A 19,260-nucleotide genomic window follows, 5' to 3' on the forward strand; every position below is an offset into this window, starting at 1 on the left:
GGTCGGAGGGGTTGTTGGAAGTGCCAGGAGCCCCGTGATTCTGTCTGCCCGCCAAAGAGAGATGAAAACCCAAGTTGTGCGGTGCAGCTTTAAAGGGGCTGGTGATTGACAGAATGTGTAGCAGTGTATGGGGTGGAGCCGCTGGGTGGGGTCTGGGACAGGCAGCTGGGAGAAACCAAAAGGAAGAAAAAAGAAAACCATAGCCCCTGATATCGCTAATGCCAGGCGGGGGAAGCTAGCCAGAAAGGGAGGACAAGAGGGTTTTAGAGCTCACCTCCATTCCTACCCCGATCGACTCTCTCAAACCCTTCTGTCTCCTTTTGAGATAATTAAAATCGAGTGTACACCGGCCCTAGTCGGTGCCCATTCACCCTAACTCTCCACTGAACTAGGTTTGTAGTACGAGGGAGTGAGGACCCCGAGTCCACCAGCTCAACCCCGGCCCCGCCCCGTCGGCCTGGCCCGGGGCTGGGAGGAGAGGATGCCTTTGGAGGCGCAGAATCCGAAAGTAAGTCCCTTTCATTTTGCCTCCCTCACCCCTCCCCTTCCTTTTGCCACCCTCACTGGGGTCTCCTCTGGGGGGGGGGGAAGAGCCACCTTACAGAAAGAGACTCTTTCAAGAAGGATCCGGAGGGTGGGGCAGGGTAGGGTGGGGTATGAAGAGGAGGGGAGCGGAGGAGGGGTGGCGCTCTAAAGCCTAGGGGAGCTGCCACCCACGGAATAGGTACGCTCAGAGTTTGCTGATTGTATGATTAGAGCCTCGATTTCCTCTCCTGTCCTAAGAGCCTCGACTTATCCCCTCCAGGCGTCCTTTCTTTTTGTCACCCTCCAGCATCCCTATCTGGCTGCTTAAAGCTTCTAACCGTGAGCCGGGAAGGCTCCATCTTGCCTGGCTTCTTAAAGGGACAGTGCACTAGTTCAACTGTGGGAAATAGATCCTGGAAATTAGGTTTCGAGAAGGATGGCACTGACTCACCTTACTATGACAATATGTGTGTTGGGGGAATTTGTACAGAGAGGACAGTTTTTCTTCTTCATACCAGCCTCCAAACTTGTTCTAATATCCAGTTGATTCTCAGGAGGTGCATCGTGGGCAATGTTGCCAAGTTGCACATTAGTTAACTGCAGAGTCAATAGGCTCTGCAGTTATAGCTCAAGAGGAAAATTTCTGTTTCCTGATAGATGCCATGGCATTGCAGAAGATTTGGAAAAAATAATTTATTCTACAAATATTTATCGAGTGCCAGATTCATTGCATGTGGCTTATCCCACTGCTTAGTGTCTGTAATATGTCAAGACCATGTAGAGTGGTGTTGCTGATTCCTTTCTTAACAGATTGATGGCCAAGGTTTCTTCCTAGATATGAATGTTGAATTTGATTCCAACATTTACCAAGCATGTGTCACGTGAAAGTTCCCACTGTTCAGCTTTATTGTCTTTTCTTTAGTACTGCATCCATATACCCAAGCCCAAGTGACTGGGAGATCCAGCTGGAAGAGATAGGAGCTCAAGTCAAAATGGCATGCAAAGAAAGAAGGGCAGGATGCTTCAATAGGGAAGCCAAGGCCACCTTGGCTAATCTGTCATTCACATGTCCATGTATAGTCTGGAAGATTGTATTGGGGAGGAGGGCTTCACCAGCTCCCTTCTGCCATTAAATAAAAGAACTGGTGTGGTAGAAACTTGTTAGAAGGCCTCATACAGATCAGTGGCATCTCTTCCAAGTTTGTTTTTCTCATGTTTCTGCTTCTGGAAGGTGGCAGGTCTGGATGGAGCCTAATGATATCCCACAGGTCAAAGAGATTAAAACATGTTGTTTAAGGTTTTAGGTCTAATATTTCACTCTGGGTTTTCTTTTTAAGGTATGGATTGTCTATATGTATGTATGTATTTATTTCTGTTTGGTCAATGGAGTGCCACAGCTTCCAGCGCTCTGCAATTTACCAGTTCAGCTGTCTCTGGTATTACACATGCAAGGCAAAAAGACCCTCCCTTCTTTAATGCACTAGGTTTCGTTGCATCCCCAGTGTCAACTCCCATGAAGGGCCTGTGTTGATTCTAGGTTTCTCAGCAACATTTAGCTAAAGCACCTTCCTCCATCCCTTGTCTCAATTGGTTTTAAAAACCTCAAAATGACATTCTGAATGGCCATATCGTTGAATCCACTGGATTCAGATAAAGAAGAAAGCCTCACTTAGTGTTCTTTCTCTCTAAAGTCCCTGGTCTATGGGGTCCTAAAAACAAAGGAAACATGAATTAAACTGGAACTCTCCTGGTTACTTTCATCAGTGGGAGTACAGTCTTGTCCTAGAGCAAAGAGCCACTTGTACACGTCACACACACTGAACTCTGCTATCCAAACCCTGGCGTGGAGGGTGGGGAAGGAACTATTTGCTGACTCCACAGCCAGCCTCCTGCATTTAGTAAGCATGGAATATGTTAGGTATTGCTGTGCTTCCATTTTAATATTTGATTGTCCCTTTGCGTTCATGTTGTTTTTTCTTTGGGAGAGGATATAGCAGCAGGATATAGCTGTCATAAAATATGGTTGATGAAATATGGTTATTCACTTCCTAGGACAATGAAAGTTTTGTGAACCCACCAACAATTACTATAGGCAAACAATAGAAATCCTTCTCCAAAGGCTTCAAGTGGCTTTCCCAGAGCAATTAGTTTGTTGTCATTCATTCTGCTTCCTGGGATTGCAGATAATTTCTGTCTACACAGAGGCAAAAGGGATTCATAAGGGATAATTGCAAAAAGGACACTTTGCATGCTCTCTCTATTTCACAAACAGTAGTTTTGACCCCCAACTCCCGTTGTGGAATTCCAGGATCTGGTGGGCTAGGCTGTTCTTGCCTAGACTAGTACAGCTCACCCCTACATTTACTTTGTTCTGAGTTCCTTCCTAGTTTTTCCTCAGCCTTCAAGGGTAGGGACCTGTGATAGACAAAGGAATCAATACAAAAGTACATTGTGTTATGAGATTCATTAATTCATTCATTCAACAAATGTTTACTGATGATCTACTCTGTGCCATCACTGCACAAGACTCTGGAGAGTCTACAAGTCCCCTGCCGTTTTGGAGACTGTATTCTAATGAGGGTGTGTTAGTGGAGGGGAAAGACAATAAACAAAAGGTTTTTTTCTGGTGGGAATAAGATGGGAGAAAGGACTGGGGAGAGCTGTTTGATATAGAACAGTCAAGGAAGGATTCTCTGTTATGGTGATTATTTTTTAATTGGGGTACAGTTGCTTTACACTGTTATGTTAGTTTCTGTACAAAGAAGTGAATCAACTATATGTATACACATATACCCACCCTCTTGGACCTCCCTCCCACTGCCCCTCATCCCACCCATCGAGGCCACCATAGAGCACTGAGCTGAGCTCCCTGTGCTATACAGCAGGTTCCCACTAGCTGTCTATTGTACACCTGGTAGTGCATATATGTCAACTTTAATCTCCCAATTCATGCCAACCCCCCTTCCCCCACTGTGTCCAACGTCTGTTTTCTATGTCTGCGTCTTTATTCCTGCCCTGCAAATTGGTTCATCTGTATCATTTATCTAGATTCCACATATAGGCATTAATATACAATATTTGTTTATCTCTTTCTGAATGACTTCATTCCATATGACAGTCTTTAGGTCCATTCACATCTCTACAAATAACCCAATTTCGTTCCTTTTTATGGCTGAGTAATATTCCATTGTATATATTTACCACATCTTCTTTATCCATTCATCTATTGGTGGACATTTAGGTAGCTTCCATGTCCTGATTATTGTAAATAGTGCTGCGATGAACATTGGGGTAAGTGTGTCTTTTTGAATGATTGCTGGGTCATATGGTAGTTCTATTTTTAGCTTTGTAAGGAGCCTCTATATTGTTCACCAGAGTGGCTATATCAATTTATATTCCCACCAACAGTGCAAGAGGGTTCCTTTTTCTCCACACCTTCTCCAGCATTTATTTCTTGTAGATATTATGATGATGGCCATTCTGATTGGTGTGAGGTGATAACTCATTGTAGTTTTTTTTTTGTTTTGTTTTTGTTTTTGTTTTTTTTGTGTGTGTATGCGGGCCTCTCACTGCTGTGGCCTCTCCCGTTGCGGAGCACAGGCTCCGGACGCGCAGGCTCAGCGGCCATGGCTCACGGGCCCAGCCGTTCTGCGGCATGCGGGATCCTCCCAGAGCGGGGCACGAACCCGGTTCCCATGCATTGGCAGGCGGACGCGCAACCACTGCGCCACCAGGGAAGCCCCTCTCATTGTAGTTTTGAGTTGCATTTCTCTAATGATTAGTGATGTTGAGCATCCTCTCATGTGTTTTTTGGCAATCTGTATATCTTCTTTAGAGAAATGTCTATTTAGGTCGTCTGCCCATTTTTGGATTGATTGTTTGCTTTTCTGATATTGAGCTGCATGAGCTCTTTGTATACTTTGGAGATTAATCCCTTGTCATTTGCTTCATTTGCAAATATTTTCTCCCATTCTGAGTGTTATCTTTTTGTCTTGTTTATTATTTTCTTTGCTGTGCAAAAGTTTTTAAGTTTAATTAGGTGCCATTTATTTAGTTTTGTTTTTATTTCCATTACTCTAGGAGATGGATCAAAAAAGATCTTGCTGTGATTTATGTCAAATACTATTTTTCCTGTGTTTTCCTCTAAGAGTTTTATAGAGTCCAGTCTTATATTTAGTTCTTTAATCCATTTTGAGTTTATTTTTGTGTATAGTGTTAGGGAGTGTTCTAATTTCATTCTTTTGCATGTAGCTGGGCAGTTTTCTCAGCACCACTTATTGAAGTGTCCGTCTTTTCACCATTGTATATCCTTGCTTCCTTTGTCATAGATTAGGTGTCCATTGGTGCATGGGTTTATCTCTGGGCTTTCTATCCTGTACCATTGATTAATATTTCTGTTTTTGTTACAGTACCATACTGTCTTGATTACTGTAGCTTTGTAGTATAGTCTGAAGTCAGGGAGCCTGCTTTCTCCAGCTCCGTTTTTCTTTCTCAAGATTGCTTTGCCATTCGGGGTATTTTGTGTTTCCATACAAATCGTGAAATTTTTTGTTCTAATTCTATGAAAAATGCCATTGGTAATTTAATAGGGATTGCACTGAATCTGTAAGTTGCTTTGGGTAGGATAGTCATTTTCACAATATTGATTCTTCCAATCCAAGAACATGGTATATCTCTCCATCTGTTTTTGTCATCTTTCATTTCTTTCATCAGTGTTTTATAGTTTTCTGAGTACAGGTTTTTGCCTCCTTAGGTAGGTTTATTCCAAGGTATTTTTTTAATTTGTTGCAGTGGTAAGTGGGAGTGTTTCCTTATCTTCTCTTTCAGATTTTTCATCATTAGTGTATAGAAATGCCAGAGATTTCTTTGCATTAATTTTGTATCCTGCTACTTTACGAAATTCATTGATTAGCTCTACTAGTTTTCTGGTAGCATCTTTAGGGTTCTCTATGTATCATGTCATCTACAAACAGTGACAGTTTTACTTCTTTTCCAATTTGGATTCCTTTTGTTTTTCTTTTTCTTCTCTGATTGCCATGGCTAGGACTTCCATAACTATGGTGAATAATAGTGGTAAGAGTAGACATCCTTGTTTTGTTCCTGATTCAGTGTTTTATAGTTTTCTGAGTACAGGTTTTTGCCTCCTTAGGTAGGTTTATTCCAAGGTATTTTTTTAATTTGTTGCAGTGGTAAGTGGGAGTGTTTCCTTATCTTCTCTTTCAGATTTTTCATCATTAGTGTATAGAAATGCCAGAGATTTCTTTGCATTAATTTTGTATCCTGCTACTTTACGAAATTCATTGATTAGCTCTACTAGTTTTCTGGTAGCATCTTTAGGGTTCTCTATGTATCATGTCATCTACAAACAGTGACAGTTTTACTTCTTTTCCAATTTGGATTCCTTTTGTTTTTCTTTTTCTTCTCTGATTGCCATGGCTAGGACTTCCATAACTATGGTGAATAATAGTGGTAAGAGTAGACATCCTTGTTTTGTTCCTGATCTTAGAGGAAATGCTTTCAGTTTTTCACCATTGAGAATGATGTGTGCTGTGGGTTTGTCATATATGGCCTTTATTATGTTGAGGTAGGTTCCCTCTGTGCCCACTTTCTAGAGAGTTTTTATCATAAATGGGTGTTGAATTTTGTCAAAAGGTTTTTCTGCATCTATTGAGATTGTCATATCGTTTTTATTCTTTAGTTTGTAAATATGGTGTATCACATTGATTGATTTGCATATATTGAAAAATCCTTGCATCCCTCGAATAAATCCCACTTGATCATAGTGTATGATCTTTTTAATGTGTTGTTGGATTCTCTTTGTAAGCATTTTGTTGAGGATTTTTGCGTCTATTTTCATCAGTGATATTGGCCTGTGATTTTCTTTTTTTTGTGATATCTGGACTGGTTTTGGTATCAGGGTGATTGTACCCTCGTAGAATGAGTTGAGAGTGTTCTTTCCTCTGCAGTTTTTTGGAGGAGTTGAGAAAGAAGGGTGTTAGCTCCTCATTAACGTTGGATAGAATTCGCCTGTGAAACTATCTGGTCCTGGACTTTTGATTGTTGGAAGATTTTTAATCACAGTTTTAATTTGATTACTTGTGATTTGTCTGTTTATATTTTCTACTTCTATTAGGTTTAGTGTTGGAAGGTTGTACCTATCCAAGAATTTGTCCGTTTCTTCCAGGTTGTCCATTTTATTGGCTTGTTTTAGTCTCTTATGATCCTTTGTATTTCTGCAATATCAGTTGTAATTTGGCCTTTCTCATTTCTAATTTTATTGACTTGAATCCTCTCACTTTTTTTCTTGATGAGTTTGGCTAAAGGTTTTTCAATTTTATATATCTTCATAAAGAACCAGCTTTTAGTTTCATTGATTTTTGCTATTGTTTTCTTCATTTCCATTTCATTTATTTCTGTTTTAATTTTTATGATTTCTTTCCTCCTACTAACTTTGAGTTTTGTTTGTTCTTCCTCTAGTTGCTTTAGGTGTAAGATTAGGTTGTTTATTTGAGATTTTTCTTTTTTCTTGAGGTAGGACTGTATTACTATAAACTTCCCTCATAGAACTGCTTTTGCTTTTTCCCATAGGTTTTGGGTCGTCATGTTTTCATTGTCATTTGTTTCCATGAATTTTTGATTTCCTCTTTGACTTCTTCAGTGATCTCTTTGTTATTTAGTAGCATATTGTTTAGCCTCCATGTTTTTGTTTTTTTACGTTTTTTTTCTGTAATTGATTTGTAATCTCATATCATTGTTGGAAAAGACGCTTGAAACGATTTCAATTTTCTTATATTTACTGAGGGTTGATAAGTGAGCCAAGATGTGATGTATCCTGGGGAATATTCCATGTGCATTTGAGAAGAAAGTGTATTCTGCCACTTTCGGATGGAATGTCCTATAAATATCAATTAAGTCTATTTGATCTATTGTTTGATGTAAAACTTGTGTTTCCTTATTAATTTTCTGTCTAGATGATCTGTCCATTGGTGTAAGTGGGGTGTTAAAGTCCCCCACTATTATTGTGTTAATGTTGATTTCCCCTTTTATGGCTGTTAGCATTTGCCTTATGTATTAAGGTGCTTCTATGTTGGGTTCATAAATATCTAAAATTGTTATATCTTCTTGGATTGATCCCTTGATCATTACATAGTTTCCTTCCTTGTCTCTTGTAACAGTCTTTATTTTAAAGTCTATTTTATCTTATATGACTATTGCTACTATGGCTTTCTTTTGATTGCTATTTGAATGGAATATCATTTTTCCATCCCTTCACTTTCAGTCTGTATGTGTCCCTAGGTCAGAAGTAAGTCTCTTGTAGACAGCATATATACAGGTCTTATTTTTTTATCCATTCAGCCAGTGTGTGTCTTTTGGTTGGAGCATTTAATTCATTTACATTCAAGGTTATTTTCAATGTGTATGTTCCTATTACCATTTTCTTAATTGTTTTGCATTTGTTTTTGTGGGTCTTTTTCTTCTCTTGTGTTTCCTGCCTAGAGAAGTTCCTTTAGCGTTTGTCATAGAGCTGGTTTTGTGGTGCTGAATCCTCTTAGCTTTTGCTTGTCTGTAAAGGTTTTGATTTCTCTGTTGAATCTGAATCTGAATGAGATCCTTGCTGGGTAGAGTAATCCTGGTTGTAGGTTTTTCCCTTTCATCACTTTAAATATATCCTGCCACTCCCTTCTGGCCTGCAGAGTTTCTATTGGAAAATCAGCTGATAACATTGTGGGGATTCTGCTGCTTTTAATATTTTTTCTTTGAATTTGAGTTTTGTTAGTTTGATTAGTATGTTTTTTGGTGTGTTTCTCCTTGGGTTTATCCTGTATGGGACTCTCTGCCCTTTCTGGACTTGGGTGGGTATTTACTTCCCCATGTTAGGGAAATTTTCAACTATAATCTCTTCAAATATTTTCTCAGACACTTTCTCTCTCTCTTCTTCTTCTGGGACCCCTATAATTCGAATATTGGTGCATTTAATCTTGTTTCTGTGGTTCTGAGATGGTCCTCATTTCTTATCATCCTTTTTTCTTTTTTTCTTCTCCTCAGCAGTTATTTCCATCATTCTGTCTTCCAGCTCACTTTTTCATTCTTCTGCCTCAGTTATTCTGCTACTGATTCCTTCTAGTGTATTTTTCATTTCAGTTATCATGCTGTTCATCACTGTTTGTTTGTTCTTTAGTTCTTCTAGGTCCTTGTTAAAAGTTTCTTGTATTTTTTCTATCTATGCCTCCTTTGTATTTCCAAGATTTTGGATCATCATCATCTATCTTTACTCTGAATTATTTTTTAGGTAGCTTGTCTATTTCCTCTTCATTTGTTTGGTCTTGTCGGTTTTTACCTTGTTCCTTCATCTGTAACTTTTTTTTGTCTCTTTTTTTTGGTTTGTTTTGATGTGTGGTGCTGTGGTACTGTCTTGCTGGTTGTTTAGCCTGAGGCATCCAGCTCTGGATCTTACAGGCAGTAGAGTGGAGCCATGTCTTGGTGCCAAGATGAGGACCTCCAGGAGAGCTCACACCAATTTATATTCCCTGGTGCCTGAAGCTCATGTTAGCCCAGTGCTCTTGCCAGAAGAACACAGGCCTGACCCTCAGCTTGTAAACCAAGAACCTGCAAGCCATGTGGCATGGCAAGAAAACGAAAAAATGGCAACAAACAAAAAGAAGCAGAACAATAACAAAGAATAAAAAACATAAAAATGAAACAACAACAACAAAGCAAAACAGAACTACAATAGCAAAAAACAAAAAACAAAAAAATAACTGGAAGAGGCCTGAGTGGGGGGCTTAGGCTCAGGACCTGCGTGGCTGGAGGGGGCCCTGGAGGCAGAGGTTCAGGACTGGGACCACAGAAGCCTCACTGAGGCCTGAGCAGGTGGGGGATATGCTGGCTGCATTCTCCTCCCATCCCCTGAAGGTCTCTCCCCTTCCCCACTGATCCCCTCACCATGAGCAGACCCCTCCGAGCATGGGAACCTCTCCCCTCCCCAAGCCACCACTCAGGGGCACCAGTCCCATCCTGCATCCCCTTTTCCTCCTCTCCTCCTTCCCCCCCCACCCCACATCCTACCCATTCACATGAGGATTCCCTCTGTCCCCTTAGGTGTCCAAGGTTCCCCACCAGCACCTAGTAAGTTACCTATTTGTGAGGAGATACGAACTCCACATCCTCCTGTTCTGCCATCATGACTCCATCCAATATGGTGATATTTAAGAATATAATGAATGAGGTGAGAGAGCCAGCCGTGAGAATACCCAAGGGAAGGGTATTCTAGACAGAGAAATTAGAATAGTAAAGGCTTGGTGTGTTCAAGGAATAGCAAGGCCAGTATCACTAGAGTGGAGAGGAAGAGAGTGGTAGGACATGATTTCAGAGAGACAGAGAGGATCGAATAATATAGGACCTTGTAAATACTTTTGTTTTATTCTGAGTGAGATAGTAAGGCATTTTTAAAGAAGATAAATCATCAATAAATATCATATTTAAAATTCTAGTCTAGTAAAGAGGATATACATGCAAGAGGGAAGAGATATGGGAACATGTGTATGTATAACTGATTCACTTTGTTATAAAGCAGAAACTAACACACCATTGTAAAACAATTATAGTCCAATAAAGATGTTAAAACAAAACAAAACAAAAGAAACCTTGTAATCCTTCCTCAAAACTCTCAGAAAAAAAAAAGAGATTGAATCTTCAATTGTTCATCTTAACACAATCAAGGTGGTTTATGTTTTTATGATTTGGATAATAATACTCCTTTGGAAAAAATTAGTAAGCTTATTGCTGAATTCATGTCAACTAATACAATTTAATTTTATACTAACCATTGTTTTATAAAATTATCTGAAATAGTTTCAAACACATTTGAAACTCCTGAAATACAAAAAGTATTTTCAGCATACTTATTTTAAAAATCACAATAAATTTATTAGCACTAGAAGAATGCTTAACCTTTTTAAGGAAACATCACAAGATTGTATATCTGATGTAACTGTTTTACTCTAGCATGAAATTTTGAAAATTATTCACTTGAAAACTTTTTTTTTAACTTTCAGTCTTGCTGGAACACATGATTTCATGTAGGTTATATACCATTCTTCTCCCCAAGTTCTTCCCAGTAGGGAAGTGTGTTTCATGTATCATTTCATTTAATCCTCACAATAGCTTTGTGAGGTAGGCACTATTGTCATCTCCATTTTACAGAATAGGAAACTGAGGCACAGGAATGTAAAGTACTTTACCCAAGGTCACAGAGCTAGTAAGCAAAAGAGGATCCATTCTCTCCTATACCTTCTGAGAAGTTGTTCCATCAGCTTCCTTCTCTCCCATCTTCTTCAATTTCTTTTTCTTCTTTGGTTCTTCCACCCATCCAACCATTCGCACCTAATATACCTAACATTTATTGAACATCTACTCTGTGCCAAGCCCTCTATTGAACACTTTGCGTTTATCAATTCACATAATGCTCACAACAATCCTATGAAGTAAGTACCATTGTTTTCCCAATTTTTCAGTTGGGAATTTGGGACATAGAAAAATCAAGCAACTTGCCCAATTTTACACAGCTAGGAAGTAGCAGAAGTGAGATTTGAACCCCAAAATAAAGTCTACACCTTCACTGTTATGCTCTACTGCCTAATCTTTACCTTGCAAACACATTTTTCACTAAATTAATCTTTCTTTAACAACACTTACTCAAATTACCACCCTATTTTTCTGAAGTTTCCATTTAAATAATTATTGAACCTGCTCTCACAAGAGTTACCTGAAGATCTCCTAAATGTCATGTCAAGTGCTCTCTCGTTAGGTTTTCAACATATTGACTCTACTACATTTGAGGCTGTTGTACTTTCCTTCCATATTTAAAGCCTTCCCTTCCTTGTCTTCTGTGATGATACTCTATCTTGGATTTCCACCTACCTCTCTGATTGTTCTTTTCATTCTCTTATCTTGCTACTCTATATTCCTTATTTGGGTCATCTCATCTACTTAAGATTTTCAACTGCCATTTATATGCTGATGAAGGCCTGTATGACAAGTTGGCATCTCCAAACTGAACGCTTTTTCTGTGCCTGGACCCACCCACTTGTCTGTTAACTGGACATCTTAACTTGACACCTCACATTTAATATGTCTAAAATTGAATTCATCATCAAACCCCCACACGCCAATTTCTATCCCTGACCAACAGTCACATAATCAACTGAACAATAAAGCCTAGAGTCATCTATGACTCTTCTTTCTCCTTAACGTCTAGATTCTGCTTCTTGAATCTTTGTATCCTCTCCATCCCTATTTGTAGTGTCTTTGCTTAATTTTTTATCATGTATGACCTGACCTATTAATATAGCTCCTTTACTATTGTTTAATCTGCCTCCAGTCTCTATGGCCTTTGTTATGTGTTGAATTATATCCTTCCAAGTATGTTGGAGTCCTAATTTCTCGTACCATGGAATGTGACTGTATTTGGACACAGGGTATCTACAGAGGTAATCAAATTAAAATGAGGTCATTAGGACAGGCCCTAATCCAATATGACTGGTATTCTTATAAAAGTGGGAAATTTGGACCAAAAGATTCATAGAGGGAAGATGATCTGAAGAGACATAGAGAGAAGACAGCCATCTGCAAGCCAAGGAGAGAGACCTAGAACAGATCCTTCTCTCAGAGCTCTCAGGAGAAACCAACTCTGATGACACTTTGGTTTCAGAGTTATAGCCTCCAGAACTGTGAGACAATAAATTTTTGTTGTTGAAGCCCCCCTGGTTTTTAGTACTTTGTTGTGGTAGTCCTAGCAAACTAATACAAGCTCCAATCTAGTCTACATATTAGGATATTTCTAAAATACATGTTTTTATCTTGACAATTCTATGTTCAGAATTATTCAAAGACTCCCCATCACTTACAAGATTAAATCCCTGCCTTTTAGTAAGACACTTCACAATTTGTCCTTAACCTACTTTTCATGTTTATAGCCTGTGACTTTTCCTTATCACAGGAGTTACATTTAACTAACTGCTACTTCTCGAACATGCCATGCTCTTTCACAAACACCATGTCTTTGTTCATGCTATCAGGACTTCCATAAATGTTCTTTTTCCTCTTACAACCTGTACCAATCCACCTCCACCTTTCCTTCTATTCCATCCCTCTCTTTTTGGTAAGCTCCTATACATAGCATGATACCCATTTCATTTTCTCTGTGAAACCTTGAAGTATAGGTAAGATTTGGTTAGCCAGAGTGGAGGGGAAAGGATATTCTAAACAGGAAGAACCATATAATCAAAGGCAGGTAATGAGGATCAACATAATGTGGGTTAGAGGGGGATGGAGTAGAGTTAGAGAAAGGTGAGGTTAGAGAAATCTTTGCCTTTGGTGATAGTATAGATGGGACCAAAGCAGCTTCTGGAGAAACAGCAAGGTCAATAGTCTTCCTCTGTAGTATCTCAGGGAAACAGCTAGGCCTCAAAGAATGTTTTTATCTAGCTAATGTCACTTGATGATGAGATAGTCTATATTTTGTTCCTTGGAAAGCTGGTCTTTATAATAGCACCTTGAGCTTGGGGCACTTTTGCTGGTCAGTGATGGTATGGTAGTAGAGCAGAAAATATTCAGCAGGGTTCAGAGTTCTTTTCTACTATAGCCTATTTAAACCTGACTGAATATATTTACCATTTCTACTTATATAAAGCAGATGGTTTTCAAAGGAGGAAGCAAAATTCATTCATTAATCTCATTCACTCATTCAGCATACATGCCCTGGGAGCCCTCTATGTGGACAGCTCTGTGCTACAGGATGGGAATACACAAATATAAGACCTCAACCTTTCCCTGGAGCTCATCTGGGAGACAGGCAAAGCTCTAGCTAACATCTAGTGGTTGTTGATCACTTACTATATGCCAGGGACAATGCTAAGCATTGCATGCTTCTCATTTAAATTCCCAATAGGGTTATACCCATTTTGTAGAAAAGGACACAGTGTTAGAGAAAGGTAGAATAAATTCAGGATGGAGGAATTGGAAAACGGACAAGTAAGCAACTCATTAACATGAGTAGAAAAGATCTGCGTGACATTTGGGTGAAGAGTTCAGAGAAGACTTGGTGGAGGAGGTGATGTTTGAGTCTTAAAGGTTAAATAGGAGTTTTCAAGTGTCAATGAAAAAATTAATAGTCAATCTAAGAAAGAAATGGGAAATTTTATTTGAGCCAACCTGAGGATTATAACCCGGGAGACCATCTTTCAGAAAGCTCTGAGGACTGTTCAGCCCATTAGAGGTCAAAGCACAGTTATATATGTTTTTGAGACAAAAGTTTATATGTCAAGTCATGTATTGACAGTTTAAACAATCCAGATCTACATATACAAAGCGGATCATGGGTCATTGTGGCCCTTTGCAAGAATAAGAAGGAAGATTATCTCCTAAGGAGTTGTGACTCTTTATGAAATTAAGAAGGAATGTTATCTCCTAAGGAGGTCTGGTTAATGCAGATGCACAACACACACTAAATGGAAGGAAGGAGGCCTGAGTGGGCAAAGAAAATTTTTATGTTAAAATTTTTCTTGTCTTGCCATAAAATATGAATTTTATTTCATCAATTCCCCACTTCTGATCATTAATCTCTTGTTAGAAAGAATAAGGTGATAAAATATTTGGCCCCTAAATGCCAGGGTGGTGACTTACCAGCCGTGGATCCATCATGTCCTTTGATGTCGGGTTTTAATGGCCTGCTTCTTTTTTTCCTTTTAGTAGGTTGTACTACTAAAAGGTAAGATGTTTAGTAAGATGTCTGGCAAGGACTAACAGTCAATTCCAAGTTGTCCAACAGGACTTATGCAATTTTACCTTACATGTGCATGGTGTATGTTCATTTATAGAGAACTATAGATGTGATCAAAATTGACAATAGGAATGACCATGTTGTTAGTAAAGTTTTAAGCCAAGATTCTCCTAAACTGAACCATTTTCCTACTATTTTTCCTAAACAGGGAAGAGGATCATTTATAGTGGAAATTTGATTCCTCATGTGTCATAAGATTAGTTAACAAACGTTGTGGCCAAATGGTCTTTGTGTGTGGTGAAGTATAAGGATCTGATTTCATATTTGTGCATGTGGTTATGCAGTTTTCCCAACACCATTTGTTGAGGAGACTATCCTTTCCCTTCTGGGTGTTCTTGGCTCCCTTGTCAAATATTAGTTGACCATATATGTGGAGATTTATTTCTGGGCTCTCTATTCTGTTCCATTGGTTTATGTGTCTATTTTTATGCCAGTACCGTACTGTTTTCATTGCTATAGTTTTGTAGTATAGTTTGAGATCAGGACGTGTGATGCCACACATTATTATTCTTTCTCATGATTCCTTTGGCTATTTGGGGTCTTTTGGGGCTCTATACAAACGTTAGGATTTTATTATCTATCTCTGAGAAAAATGACATTGGAATTTTTATAGGGATTGCTTTGAATCTATAGATGGCTTTGGGTAAGAATGGATATTTTAACAATATTAATTCTTCCAATTCATCAAAATGGGATATCTTTCCATTTGCTTGTGTCATCTTTGATTTCTTTCAACAAAGTCTTGTTGTTTTTGTTATACAGATCATTCACATCCTTGGTTAAATTTATTCCTAGGCATTTTATTATTTTTGATGATATAGTGAATGGGAAAGATTTCCTCATTTCTTTTTCAGATGTTTCATTATTAGTGTATAGAAGTGCAACAGAGTTCAGGATGTTTATTTTTTTTTCTGTGTTAGATGCTTTATTTTTAAATTGTATAAATGAAGGAACTGAGATATAAATAAGTTGTACAAATGAGGAAACTGAAACACAAATAAGTGTCATATGTAAAGTCATACAGCTGATTAGATATCTGGTGGATTAGAATGAGGATGTTTATTTTATATCCTGCATCTTTACTGAATTTGTTGATTAGTTCCAGCAGTTTTTGGTTGAGTCTTTGGTATATTCTATTTATAAGATTGTATTATCTGCAAGTAATGACAATTTTGCTTGCTCCTTTCTGATTTGGATAACTTTTATTCCTTTGTCTTGCCTAACTGCTCTAGCTAGGGCTTCTAGTAGTTTATTGAATAACAGTAGCGAGAGTGGACACACTTTCCTTGTTTCTGATCTTAGAGGAAAAACTTTCCACTTTTCACTGTTGGGTATAATGTTACTGTGGGTTTGTCATATATGGTTTTTAGTATATTGAGGTATGTTCTTTATATACCCAATCTGTCAAGGATTTTTATAAAAAAAGGGTACTGTATTTTATGAAATGCTTTTTCTGCATCTATTGGGATAATTCTATGATTTTTTAAAATTTTATTAATGTGGTGTATCACTTTTATTGATTTATATATGTTGAAACATCATTGCATCCCAAGGATAAATTGCACTTGGTCATGGTATATAATCCTTTTAATGTGTTCTTGAATTCAGTTTGCTAATATTTTATTGAGAATTTTTGAATCTGTATTCATCTGGGATATTGGTCTATATTTTTCTTTTTAGTATTCTTTTTTTTTTAACATCTTTATTGGAGTATAACTGTTTTACAATAGTGTGTTAGTTTCTCCTTTGCAACATCTCCCTCCCTCCCACCGTCCCTATCCCACCCCTCTCGTGGTCACAAAGCACAGAGGTGATCTCCCTGTGCTATGCGGCAGCTTCCCACTAGCTATCTAATTTACATTTGGTAGTGCATATATGTCCCTGCCACTCTCTCACTTCGTCACAGCTTACCCTTCCCCCTCCCCATGTCCTCAAGTCCATGCTCTAGTAGGTCTGTGTTTTATTCCTGTCCTACCATTAATCTCTTCATGACATTTTTTTTTCTTAGATTCCATATATATGTGTTAGCATACGGTATTTGTTTTTCTCCTTCTGACTTACTTCACTCTGTATGACAGACTCCAGGTCTATCCACCTCATTAGAAATAACTCAGTTTCATTTCTTTTTATGGTTGAGTAATATTCCATTGTATAAATGTGCCACGTCTTCTTTATCCATTCATCCAATGATGGACAGTTAGGTTGCTTCCATGTCCTGGCTATTGTAAATAGAGCTGCAATGAACATTTTGGTACATGACTCTTTTTGAATTATGGTTTTCTCAGGGTATATGCCCAGGCATTTTTTAAAAACTTACCAAATTGGTGAATTTTTGTTTAGCCATTTTAATATTGAAGATGGAAGAAAAAAGCAACATTTTTGGCATATTCTGCTTTAGTATTTCAAGAAAGGTAAAAACGCAACTGAAACGCAAAAAAAGATTAGTGCAGTGTATGGAAAAGATGCTGTGATTGATCGAACGTGTCAAAAGTGGTTTGCAAAGTTTTGTGCTGGAGATTTCTTGCTGGATGATGCTCCGCGGTCAGGTAGACCAGTTGAAGTTGGTAGTGATCAAATTGAGACATTAATTGAGAACAATTAGCATTATACCACGCGGGAGATAGCCGACATACTCAAAATATCCAAATGGAGCGTTGAAAATCATTTGCACCAGCTTGGTTATGTTAATCTCTTTGATGTTTGGGTTCCACATAAGCGAAAAAAACCTTTCTGACCGTATTTCTGCATGCGATTCTCTTCTTAAGCATAACGAAAACGTTCCATTTTTTAAAACAAATTGTGATGGGCTATGAAAAGTGGATACTGTACAATAATGTGGAACAGAAGAGATCGTGGGGCAAGCGAAGTGAACCACCACCAACCACACCAAAGGCCGGTCTTCATCCAAAGAAGGTGATGTTGTGTATACGGTGGGATCGGAAGGGAGTCCTCTATTGTGAGCTCCTTCCGGAAAACCAAACGTTTAATTCCAACAAGTACTCCCAATTAGACCAACTTAAAGCAGCACTCGACAAGAAGTGTCCAAAATTAGTCAACAGAAAACGCATAATCTTCCATCAGGGTAACACAAGACCGCATGTTTCTTTGATAACCAGGCAAAGCTGTTACAGCTTGGCGGGGAAGTTCTGATTCATCTGACATATTAACCAGACCTTGCACCTTCGGATTTCCATTTATTTCGGTCTTTACAAAATTATCTTAATGGAAAAAATTTCAATTCCCTGGAAGACTGTAAAAGGCACTTAGAACAATTCTTTGCTCTAAAAGATAAAAAGTTTTGGGAAGATAGAATTATGAAGTTGCCTGGAAAATGGCAGAAGGTAGTGGAACAAGATGGTGAATACATTGCTCAATAAAGTTCTTGGTGAAAATGAAAAAAGTGTCTTTTATTTTTACTTTAAAAGTGAAGGAACTTTTTTGGCCAACCCAATACAAAGGACAACAGCATCGCATTTCCAGTCTTCTTTTCCCCTAATTTAACTCTTGTAGTTCATAGATGAGATCCATGTTCCATGAATGTCATTTTACATTTGTTAGTGTTTGATGCTAGTTTGTATGTTTGAAGATATTTTATTTTTTTTAAATGGAATTTGTGTTACCTCCTAGCATCTGGAGATTGGGCTCATAGCCTCTACTGAAGTAGACAAGCCACTTTCCCCTCACTGAGCTATCATTTGCATACCTGTAAAATGGGGTTACAAAAGTTATCTTGAGACCCTTTGAGTTATAAAATGATGTTTGTTAATTCAAGATGTTTATTTGAACTTATTTTATATATTTTAAGTTACTTTAATTCTCAATACACTCCTATGAGGTAGATGGTCTATTATTAGTCCCCTTTTACAGAGAGGGTCAGTAACTGCCCATGGTCACACTGCAAGCAAGTAGAAAATGTAGGCTTTGAACCAGGCAGTCTGGCTCCAGGGTCTTTGCCCTTAACCACTTCACTCTGTAGCTTTATGGTTTAATTTTCCATTCTGCTCTAGAAGAAAATTTAAGTTGTTCTTGTGTTTTTGCAAATACAAACACTGCTTCAATAAACATGCCTCCATGGAACTCTTTGTTTTCACATGCAAGTGCCTCCTACAGGTTAAATTAATTAAACAAGGAGGTCATTAGACTGAGGTGACTCTAATGCCTTAGTAGTCTACATAAGCAAACCAAAACCTAAGCCAAAAATGCCTTGAGTTTGAGAAATCAAAACCTAAGGATAACCAATCACAAATAGGCAACTAGGCTTTTCTAAATAAGGCAACCCTTAAGCTATAGCCAATCAAATGATTCCTTTGCTTTGCTTCCACATCTTCTCTATAAAAGTCTTTCCCCTGCTTCAGACTGCTTCAGGTCTGGCTGCCTGACTCAAATCAATTTTTGCACAAATAAACTCTTAAAATTTTTAATATGACTCAGTTTACCTTTTAACACTGTGAATGCATTGCTGTGTCCTAGGGTACCCATTCACTCTCTAGAACACTACACACTGGTTTCTGTCCCCATCACTTCATCCAAACTGCTCCTTTACAAGTCACTGAAAGCCTCCATGCCACCATACCTGGTGGAATGTGCAAGCTTTCAGTCTAACTTGGCATCCTAACCACATTTGGTGACCCCTCTGATCATAGCCCCCTTCCTCAAACGCTTCAGTCCTTTGTCTCCAGCTGCACTTCATTCTCATAGACTTTCCCCCCTCCCTCCTTCCTTAGTACGCAGATTAGCTTCTCTAGATCTCTCTATCCTTTAACCATGGGGGAGCCTCAGGACTCAGTTCCTGGTTGTCCTCCTCATTCTTCTGGTGCTCCTTAAACAATGTCATTGACATACTTGGATCTTTAAAGATCATCAACCCACTGACAGCTCCAAAATTTACATCTCCA

General features: G+C 38.5%; 1 protein-coding gene across 1 annotated transcript in view; it reads left to right on the top strand.

The window, feature by feature from the left end:
- Positions 1-256: 256 nt before the first annotated feature.
- KLF8 (KLF transcription factor 8) overlaps positions 257-19,260 on the top strand; it is a 370,714-nt gene continuing 351,710 nt past the window's right edge. The window contains exon 1 of the mRNA XM_024117400.2: positions 257-508. The gene's annotated coding sequence lies outside the window, so the exon portion shown is untranslated. The remainder of the gene's footprint in view (positions 509-19,260) is intronic.

This window comes from Physeter macrocephalus, chromosome 21 (assembly GCF_002837175.3).
Source record: "Physeter macrocephalus isolate SW-GA chromosome 21, ASM283717v5, whole genome shotgun sequence".
Classification (NCBI taxonomy): Eukaryota; Metazoa; Chordata; class Mammalia; order Artiodactyla; family Physeteridae; genus Physeter; species Physeter macrocephalus.